Consider the following 11,681-nt stretch of genomic DNA (forward strand, 5'->3'; position numbering starts at 1 on the left):
AGAGAAAACTTTGAAGAGGAAATCACCAAATCAATATCATTTACAATAGCCCCCAAGAAGATAAAATACTTAGGAATAAATCTAACCAGTGACATAAAAGGCCTATACAAAGAAAACTACAAAACACTACTACAAGAAACCAAAAGAGACCTACATAAGTGGAAAAACATACCTTGCTCATGGATAGGAAAATTCAACATTGTGAAAATGTCTATTCTACCCAAAGCGATCTACAGATATAGTGCAATACCGATTCAAATTCCAAAGGCATTTTTTAATGAGATGGAGAAACAAATCACCAACTTCATATGGAAAGGGAAGAGGCCCCAGATAAGTAAAGCATTACTGAAGAAGAAGAAGAACAAAGTGGAAGGACTCACACTACCTGATTTTAGAACCTATTATACCACCATGGTAGTCAAAACAGTCTGGTATAGGTATAACAACAAATACATAGACCAATGGAACAAAATTTAGAATCCAGACTTAAATTCATCCACCTATGAGCAGCTGATATTTGACAAAGGCCCAAAGTCCATTAAATAGGGAAAAGACAGTCTCTTTAACAAACGGTGCTGGCATAACTGGATATCCATCTGCAAAATAATGAAACGAGACCCATACCTCACATCATGTACAAAAACTAACTCAAAAAGGATCAAAGACCTGAACATAAAATCTAAAACAATAAAGATCATGGGAATAAAAATAAGGACAATAGGAGCCCTAAAACATGGTATAAGCAGAATACAAAACATAACTAACAATGCACAAACACCAGAAGAGAAACTAGATAACTGGAAGTTCCTAAAAATCAAAAACTTATGCTCATTCAAAGACTTCACCAAAAGAGTAAAAAACAATCTACAGACTGGGAAAAAAATTTTGAGTACAACATATCCAATCAGAGTCTAATCTCTAAAATCTACAAGATACTGCAAAATCTCAACAACAAAAAGACAAATAGCCCAATTAAAAATGGGCAAAGGGATGTTAAACATTGTCATAAAACAATATGTGACCTAACTTTTTAGTAAGAAGCTAGTTTGTTCTGTAAACCTTCATATAATGTACAATAAAAAAAAGAAAGAAAGAAAAATGCACGAAGGATACGAACACGCACTTCACCAAAGAAGACATTCAGGCGGCGAACAGATATATGAGGAAATGCCCATGACCATTAGCCATTAGAGAAATGCAAGTCAAAACTACAATGAGATACCATCTCACCCCAATAAGGCTAGCATTAATCCAAAAAACACACAATAATAAATGTTGGAGAGGTTGTGGAGAGACTGGAACATTTGTACACTGCTGTTGGGAATGTCAAATGGTATAACCTCTTTGGAAATACACTTGGCACTTCCTTAAAAAGCTAGAAATAGAAGCACCATATAGTCCAACAACCCCACTCCTTGAAATATGTCCTAGAGAAATAAGAGCCCTCACACGAATAGATATATGCACACCCGTGATCACTGCAGCACTGTTCATAGTAGCGAAAAGATAGAAACAACTTAGGTGCCCATCAACAGATGAGTGAATAAACAAATTACGGTATATTCTCACAATGAAATACTACTCAATGATAAAGAACAATGATGAATCTGCAAAATATCTCACAACATGGATGAATCTGGAAGGCATTATGCTAAGTGAACATACCCAGTCACAAAAAGACAAATATTGTATGAGACCACTGTTATAAAAATTCAAGAAAAGGTTTAAACACAGAAGAAAACATTCTTTGATGGTTATGAGGGTGGGGAGGGACAAAGAGGGTAATTCACTAACTAGATAGTAGACAAGGATTATCTTAGGTGAAGGGAAGGACAACACACGATACAGGGGAAGTCAGCACAACTGGACTAAACCAAAAGCTAAGAAGTTTCCTGAACACAACCAAACACTTCAAGGGACAAAGTAGCAGGGGCAGAGAGGTCTGGGGACCATGGTTTTGGGGAACATCTAGGTCAGTTGGCATAACAAAGTTTATTAAGAAAATGTTCTGCATCCCACTTTGGTGATTAGCACCTGGGGTCTTAAAAGTTTGAGAGTGTCCATCTAAGATGCATCAATTGGTCCCAACCTACCTGGAGCAAAGGAGAATGAGGGATACCGAAGACACAAGGAAAATATTAGCTCAAGAGACAAAAGGGCCACATAAATCAGAGACTCCATCAGCCTAAGACCAGAAGAACTAGATGGTGCCTGGCTGCCACCAATAACTGCCCTGACAGGGAACACAACAGAAAGTCCCTGACAGAGCAGGAGGAAATTGTGATGCAGAACTCAAATTTGCATAAAAAGACCAGACTCGATGATCTGACTGAGACTGGAGAAACCCCAGAAAACATGGCCCCTGGACTCTCTGTTAACCTAGAACTAAAACCATCCCCAAAGCTGACTCTTCAGACAAAGATTAGACCAGGCTGTGAAACATAAAATAATACCCATGAAGAGTGTGCTTCTTAGTTCAAGTAGATACAAGAGACTAAATGGGTAGCTCCTGTCCAGAGGCAGGATGAGAAGGCAGAAAGGGATAGGAGTTGGTTGAATGGACATGGGAACCCTGGGGTGGGAAGGAGTGTGCTGTTACATTATAGGGATAGCAACTAGGGTCACATAACAATATGTGTATAAATTTTTGTATGAGAAATTAACTTGAGCTGTAAACTTTTACCCAAAGTACAATTAAAAAAAAAAGTACTTCTTCATACAAGTAACAAGTCAAATAAATGAAACGTAATTAAGCACCACATACAATAGCATCAAAAATTAAAATATGTATCTAGATGAGCCCAACATGATGCCGTAGAGGCACCATGCTATCCCCATTCAGCAAAGACCCAAAATCTAAGTAAAACAGATGCAGTCATCAATCCTGGAAACCTGAGCATCAAATAAAGGAGTAAAGAACTAGATCAAACACCAAATAGAAGAAGAAACTGGTGGAAAGCAGAGAACGAGGAGCAATATGGAGGGGAGGTCCCCTGCCAACTAATATCTTGAAACACAGCCAGCAAAGACCTTGGACAGTGAGTATGGAAAGGCAATTTCATGGAGCTCCCCACAGGAGACAGAGCACTTGGTAACCAGAGAAACATGCTTTACCACCCCTTGTCCTTCTGGTGAGTAGAAGCAAGAACCCCACACCCCATCCTGGCAGCCCCCACTGTCAGGGTCCATAATATGAGCCCCCACCACTCCCTAAACTCACCCCACCCGCTCCAGCCATGTGGCATTTTTTTTTCTTTCTTTCTCCCTCCCACCTAGCCCCATATACCACCTCCCTCACTTCCTGCTGGCCCCTGCCATGCTGCTGTGGCTAGAGGGCCTCTAGCCCACTGTTGCCATGGGTCTGGCCTGCCCCTGCCTGGTGACCCCCACAGCACTGACTTTTCTTTCTTTCTTTTCCTTTTTTATTTCTCCTTCCCATCTAGGAAACCCTGGTGGCGTAGTGGTTAAGTGCTATGGCTGCTAACCAAAGGGTCTGCAGCTCAAATCTGCCAGGTGCTCCTTGGAAACTCTATGGGGCAGTTCCACTCTGCCCTATAGGGTTGCTATGAGTTGGAATTGACTCGATGGCACTGGGTTTGGTTTTGGTTGGGTCTTCCCATCTAGCCCTGTACACCACCTCCCTCATTCCCATGGATGCCACCACACTGCCGAGGCTAGAGAGACAACTGCTCACCACCACCCCAGGTCTACCCGCCCTCACCCACTTGTTCCTGCCTCACTGCCATTTTTTTCATCTTTTCTTTCTCCCTTCCACCTGGCTCCATATGCTACTTCCCCTCCCTTCCCACTGGCTCACTGGGTCTACCCTGCTCTCACCGCACTGCCAAATTTTTCTCTGTTTTCCTTCTCCTTCACACCAAGACCCATACACCACCTCCCCTCTTCCCACAAGCCCCTGCAACACCGTGCAGATAAAGTGCCACTGGCATACTGGGACTCTACTATCCCAGGATCACTGCTCCACCACCCGCCAGCCCCCAATGCACAATCATTTGTTTGTTTTTTTCTTTTTCTGTCCTTTTCTTTTTCCCTCCCATCTCTCCCTTTCCCACCAGTCTCTGGTGCTCAGACCCACTGCCACACCAGGCCCACACTGCCCTCCTCACCACTCGACCAGCTGCTGAACAGTGGGGAGCAAGCCTGTACCACTCCCCATCTGACATCCCCACCCATCTGGCTAGGGGCTGTGAATGCTCCCACACTGCTGTTCCAACATCGGGAGGCAGACAGTATCTCCCAGTCTGCCCTTAGCCACCTCACCAAACCAGCATACAGTGAAGTGGCTCACCCTGCCTGGTGCTGCCCTGCCGACTCAGATAAGGTGGTGAGAGCTATCATGCCCACAGAGAAGTAAGCAGCAAAGCAAGCATGGCCCACCTGCCTTGACACTTGAAAACAAAACAAAAGAGCAGGACAAAACGAAGAACATAAAATCAACAAATAAAATAACACCTTAACGTCTCAGAGAGAGCAGACAGTATCAAAACATATAAAAATCGGGACAAGATGACTCCAGCAAGTGATCAAAATGAAGAATCAGATAACCTTCCAGTAGAAGAAAAGCATTGAAACTACCCGATGTGGAATTTAAAAGGCTAATATTTAGGCTTCTCCAAGAGATTAGGAAAGAGATCAAGGAAAACACACACAAAACCAAGGAAAAAATAGACAAAATCATGGGAAACACAGACAAAGCCAACAAAAACATAGCTAAAATCATGGGAAACACAGACAAAGCAAAAGAAGATTTTGGGAAAATAATACAAGAACAAAACATCAAAATAAATAATTAGAAATCATACAAAAACAGCAACTAGAAATACAAACAACAAAATTTCAGAAATAGACAACTCAATGGAAGGTTTTAGGAGCAAATTGGAAACAATGGAAGATAGAATTAGTAAAACCGAAGACAAATCCATGGACGTCACTTCGTTTGAGGAAAAATCAGAGAAAAGAAGGCAGGAAACCTAAGAATACTGTGGGACATAATCAAGAGCAAAAATTTATGTATACTTGGAGTTCCAGAGCAGGAGGAGAAAATGGAAAACACAGAGGAGATTGTTGGAGATTTGCTGGCAGAAAACTTTCCAAATATCATAAAAGACAAAAAGCTGACTATCCAAGAGGCTCAACAAACTCCGTATAGGATAGACCCTAAAAGAAAGTCACCAAGGCATATCATAATCATGCTTGCCCAAACCAGAACACAAAGAAAGAATTCTGAGAGCAGCTCAAGAAAAAAGAAAAGTCACTTACAAGGGGGAAAGAAGAAGACAAAGTTCTGATTACTGGGCAGAAACTATGCAGGCAAGAAGGCAATGGAATGACATATCCAAAAACTTGAAAGGAAAAACTGACAACCAAGAATAATAAATCCTGCAAAACTCTCTCAAATAAAATGGCATAATTAGGACATTCCCAGATAAAAAGAAATTAAGGGAATTCATAAAAACCAAACCAAACTTACAAGAACTATTAAAGGGCATCCTTTGGGTAGAGAGCCAAGAACATCAGACAACGACTGGAGTCTAGGACACAGGACCAGCATCAGCCAGTTAGCAACCTAGGTAAAGAACTCTCAATAATAAAACAAAGCTAAAAGACTGAAGACAGGGTAACAGATGTCAGTCTGTAAATGACAACAACATGAAAACAACAAAAGGGGAATAAACTGTGCAGATATAGAACTTTCAAGTGGCGGGGGGAGTCAAGGTGATATCAAGTAATAGAAGACTGGTTCAAACTTAAGAAAATAAGGGTAAATTCTAAGGTAACCACAAAGAAAGTTAACAAACCTACTCCTCAAAATAAAAAAGAAGAAAAACATAAAGACTCGGTAAACACAAATTCTATAATAATGAAAGAAATTAAAAGAAAACCCACAATGGAATTCAGCACAGGAAAGTAAGAGGAACACAGAAAACATCAGCACCACAAAATAAAAGCACAATATGACAGCAATAACCTCATACCAATCAATAGCCACACTGAATGTAAATGGCTTAAATGCATGTGTAAAGAGACAGAGAGTAGCAGCCTGCATTGAAAAAAGGGAAAAAAAAAAAAAAAAACCATGACCCATCAATCTGCTTTCTACAAGAGACACACCTTAGACACAAAGACATAAATATATTAAAAATCAAAAGATGGAAAAAAAAAATCAATATGTAGTAACCAAAAAGGAACAGGGGTGGTAATACTAATCTCAGATGAAATAGAATTTAAGACAAAATCCATCATTAAAGGAAATCCATCATACAAGGAAAGACATTATATGATGATTAAAGAGACAATCCACCATGAGGATATAACCATAATAAATATCTATGCACCCAACAACAGGGCTCCGACATACATAAAACAAACTCTAACAGCACTGAAAAGAGAAACAGACAGTTCCACAATTATAGTACGAGAATTCAGTACACCACTCTTGGTAAAGGACAAAACATCTAGAAAGAAACTCAACAAAGATATGGAAGGTCTAAAGGCCAAAATCAACCAACTTGACCTCGTAGACATATATGGAACATTCCACCCATCAGTAGCAGAGCATACATTCTTTTCCAGTATGCATGGAACATTCACTAGACTAGACCACATTTCAGGCCACAAAGCAACCCTCAATAAAATAAAAAACATCAAAATAATACAAAGCTTTCTCTGTGATCACAACACCATTAAATTAGAAATAAATAATAGGAAGAGCTAGGGGAAAAAAAAATACATGGAAACTGAATAACATCTTGCTTAAAAACAACTGAGTAATGGAAGAAATCAAAAAAGGAATTTTAAAAAATTCCTGGAATTAAATGAGAATGAAAACACATCATACCAAAACTTTTGGGACACAGCAAAAGCAGTGCTCAGAGGTCAATTTATAGCAATAAACACACACATCAAAAAAGAATGGGCCAAAATGAAATAGTTAGTCCTACAACTAGAACAAATAGAAAGAGAACAGCAAAAGAAACCCCCAGCCACCAGAAGAAAGGAAATAATAAAGATTAGAGCAGAAATATATGAAATAGAGTACAGAAAAACAATAGAAAGAATCAACAAAACCAAAAGTTGGTTCTTTGAAAAGGTCAACCAAACTGACAAACTATTGGCCAAACTGACAAAAGAAAAGCAGGAGAGGAAGCAAACAAGTCAAATAAGAAATGGGATAGGGGACTTTGCAACAGACACAACTAAAATAAAAAGGATCCTATTATGAAAAATTGTACTCCAACAAATTTGAGAACCTAGAGAAAATGGACACATTTCTAGACACACACTACCTTCCAAAACTAACAAAAACTGAGATAGAAAATCTGAACAGACCCGTAATAAGAAAAGAAATTGAAGAGGTAATAAAAAAAAAACTCTCCAAACTTATATGTGACAGACTGATTGGATTCGTAAACGTTCACTTGAAGCTTAATAAAAGTTAATAATAATAATAAAAAAAAAAACTCCCAACAAAAAAAAGGAAAAGTCCTGGACAGCTTCACTGGAGGATTCTACCAAACATTCAGAGAAGAGCTCACAGCAGTACTACTCAAACTGTTTCATACAGGGCCTGGAAAAGAAAGGAATACTCCTGAGTTCATGCTATGAGCATAACCTTGATACCAAAGCAGGCAAAGAGACCACAAAGAAAGAAAATTACAGTCCAATATCTCTCATGAATATAGATAGAAAAATTCTCAACAAAATCTAGCCAATAGAATTAAGCATCACACCAAAAAATTAATACACCGTGACCAAGTGGGATTCATACCAGGTATGCAAGAACATTAGAAAATCAGTCAACGTAATCTACCACATAAATAGAACAAAAGAAAAGAATCACATGATCAGTTCAATCGACACAGAAAAGGCCTCTAATGAAGTCCAACATCCATTCCTGATAAAAACTCTGAGTAAGACAGAAATAGAAGGAAATTCCTCATCATAATAAAGGGTATCTATACAAAATCAACAGCCTACATCATTCTCAATGGAGACGGGATGAAAGAATTCACCCTGAGGATGGAAACCAGATAAGGATGCCCTTTATCACCACTCCTATTTAACACTGTGCTGGAAGTCCTAGCTACAGCAATAAGCAAGAAAAAGAAATAAAGGACATCCAAACTGGAATGGAAGAAGTAAAATTATCCCAATCTCAGATGATATTATACTATACATAGAGAATATCAAAGATTCCACAAGAAAACTACTGGAACTAATAGAAAAAGATTCAGCAGAGTGACAGGATACAAGATCAGCATAGAAAAATCAGCTGGGTTCGTATACACCAACAAAGAGAACTTTGAAAAGGAAATCAGGAAAACAATATGATTTATAATAGCCCTCCAAAAAGATAAAATACTTAGGAATAAATCTAACCAGGGATGTAAAAGACCTATACAAAGAAAACTACAAAACATTACTGCAAGAAACCAAAACATACCTACATGTCCATGGATAAGAAGACTCAACATTGTGAAAATGTCAATTCTACCCAAAGTGATCTACAAATATAATGCAATTCTGATCCAAATATCAACAGCATTCTTTAACAAGATGGAAAAAGTAGTCACTAACTTTATATGGAAAGAAAAGAGGACCCAGACAAGCAAGGCATTATTGAAGATAAAGAACAAAGAAGGAGGCCTCATACTACCAGATCTCAGAACGTACTATTCAGCCATGGTAGTCAAAACAGTCTGGTATGCTGGTACAACGACAGACATGTAGACCAATGGAACAGAATCAAGAACCCAGATGTAAATCCTTCCACCCATGGTAAGCAGATCTTTGACAAAGGGCCAAAGTCCATTAAGTGGGGGGAAAAAAAACAGTCTTTAACAAATGGTGCCGGCAAAACTGGATGTCCATCTGTAAAAAAATGAAACAGGACCCATACCTAACACCATACACAAAAACTAATTCAGAATGGATCAAAGAGCTAAGTATAAAACCTAAAAATCAAAGCCACGGTGGAGTAGTGGTTAAGAGCTTAGCTGCTAACCAAAAAGGTTGGCAGTTCAAATCCACCAGCCAATCCTTGGAAACCCTATGGGGCAATTTGGTTTTTTGGTGTAAAACTATAAAGATCATGGAAGAAAAAATAGAGACAATGCTAGGGGCCTAATACATGGCATGAATACAATACAAACCATAGCTAACAACGCACAAACAGCAGAAGATAAATTTGATAAATGGGAGCCCCTAAAAATTACACGTCTATGCTCATCTGCTTGGCTACCACCACCAACTGCTCTGACAGGGATCACAACAGAGCATCCCGGACAGAACGGGAGGAAAATGTAGAACACAATTCAAATTCACACACAAAAAAGACCAAACTTACTGATTCTGATAGAGACTGGCGGAACCACCAACACTACGGCCCCGGATACTCTGCTAACTCAGAACTGAAACCATTCCTGAAGCCCACTTTTCAGACAAAGATTAGACAAGCTTGTAAAACAATAAACAACACACGTGAGGAATGTGCTTCTTAGTTCAATCAAATATAGGAGACCAAATGGTCAACGCCTGCCCCAAAAGAAAGACAAGAAGGCAGGAAGGGATAGGAAGACTGGAGGAAAGGACACGGGGAAACTGGGATGGAAAGGAGAGTGTTGACACATTGCGGGGATTACAACCAATGTCACAAAACAATTTGTGTGTAAATTTTGGAATGAGAAACTTATTTGTGCTGTAAACTTTCACCTAAAGCTGAATAAGATTTTTTTCTTAATGAAAATATATAGACATCCATATAGAAAAGATGTGTATAATCTCTATACAAAATAACTATAAAATATTATTGAGAGGAATGAAAGGTTTTCTGAGACACTGCTCAAGCTTCTTATAGCAAGCATTCTCTTTTAGGCCCGTTTGGGCACATTTGTTCCTTTGCTTGGACTACTACTCTTTCCATAAGCGTTAAACTTACCAATAAAAAAACAACCTCTTGCCATGGAGTCAATTCCAACTCATAGTGACCCTATAGGACAGAGTAGAACTGCCCCATAGGGTTTCCAAGGGGTGCCTGGTGGATTTGAGCTACTGACCTTTTGGTTAGCAGCCAAAGTTCTTAACCACTACGCCACCAGGGTTTCCAAACACATCAAATGTTGCTGTTGTTGTTAGGTGCTATCAAGTCGGTTCCGACTCATAGCGACCCTGCGCACAACAGAATGAAACACTGCCTGGTCCTGAGCCATCCTTACAATCATTGTTATGCTTGAGCTCATTGTTGCAGCTGATGTGTCAATCCACCTTGTTGAGGGTCTTTCTCTTTTCCGCTGACCCTGTACTCTGCCGAGCATGATGTCCTTCTCCAGGGACTGATCGCTCCTGACAACACGTCCAAAGTATGTAAGATGCAGCCTCACCATACTTGTCTCTAAGGAGCATTCTGGCTGTACTTCTTCTAAAATGGGTTTTTTCCTACTTTTGGCAGCCTATAGTATATTCAATACTCTTCGTCAACACCACAATTCGAAGGCGTCAATTCTTCGGTCTTCCTTATTCATTGTCCAGCTTTCCCATGCATATGATGTGATTGAAAATACCATGGCTTGGGTCAGGTGCACCTTAGTCTTCAAGGTGACATCTTTGCTCTTCAACACTTTAAAGGGTTCCTTTGCAGAAGATTTACCCAATGCTCTGCATCTTTTGATTTCTTGACTGCTGCTTCCATGGCTCTTGATTGTGGAACCAAGTAAAATGAAACCCTTGACAACTTCAGTCTTTTCTCCGTTTATCATGATGTTGCTTATTGGTCCAGTTATGAGGATTTTTGTTTTCTTTATGTTGAGGTGCAATCCATACTGAAGGCTGTGGTCTTTGATCTTCATTAGTAAGTGCTTCAAGTCCACTTCACTTCCAGCAAGCAAGGTGGTGTCATCTGCATAACGCAGGTTGTTAATGAGTCTTCCTCCAATCCCGATGTCCCCTTCTTCTTCATATAGTCCAGCTTCTTGGATTATTTGCTCAGCATACAGATTGAATAGGTATGGTGATAGAATACAATCCTGATGCACACCTTTCCTGACTTTAAACCAATCAGTATCCCCTTGTTCTGTCTGAACAACTGCCTCTTGATCTATGTACAGGTTCCTCATGAGCACAATTAAGTGTTCTGGAATTCCCATTCTTCCCAACATTAGCCATAATTTGTTATGATCCACATAGTCAAATGCCTTTGCATAGTCAATAAAACACAGATAAACATCCTTCTGCTATTCTCTGCTTTCAGCCAGGATCCATCTGACATCCGCAATGATATCCCTGGTTCCACGTCCTCTTCTGAAACCAGCCTGAATTTCTGGCAGCTCCCTGTTGATATACTGCTGCAGCCGTTTTTGAATGATCTTCAGCAGAATTTTGCTTTTAATGATATTGTTCTATAATTTCCACATTCGGTCAGGTCACCTTTCTTGGAAATAGGCATAAATATGGATCTCTTCCAGTCAGTTGGCCAGGAAGCTGTCTTCTCTATTTCTTGGCATAGACAAGTGAGCATGTCCAGCGCTGCATCTGTTTGTTGAAACATCTTGATTGATATTCCATCAATTCCTGGAGCCTTGTTTTTCGCCAATGCCTTCAGAGCAGCTTGGACTTCTTCCTTCAGTACCATCAGTTCCTGATCATATGCCACCTCTTGAAATGGT

Source organism: Elephas maximus, chromosome 22 (genome assembly GCF_024166365.1).
Source record: "Elephas maximus indicus isolate mEleMax1 chromosome 22, mEleMax1 primary haplotype, whole genome shotgun sequence".
Taxonomy (NCBI): domain Eukaryota; kingdom Metazoa; phylum Chordata; class Mammalia; order Proboscidea; family Elephantidae; genus Elephas; species Elephas maximus.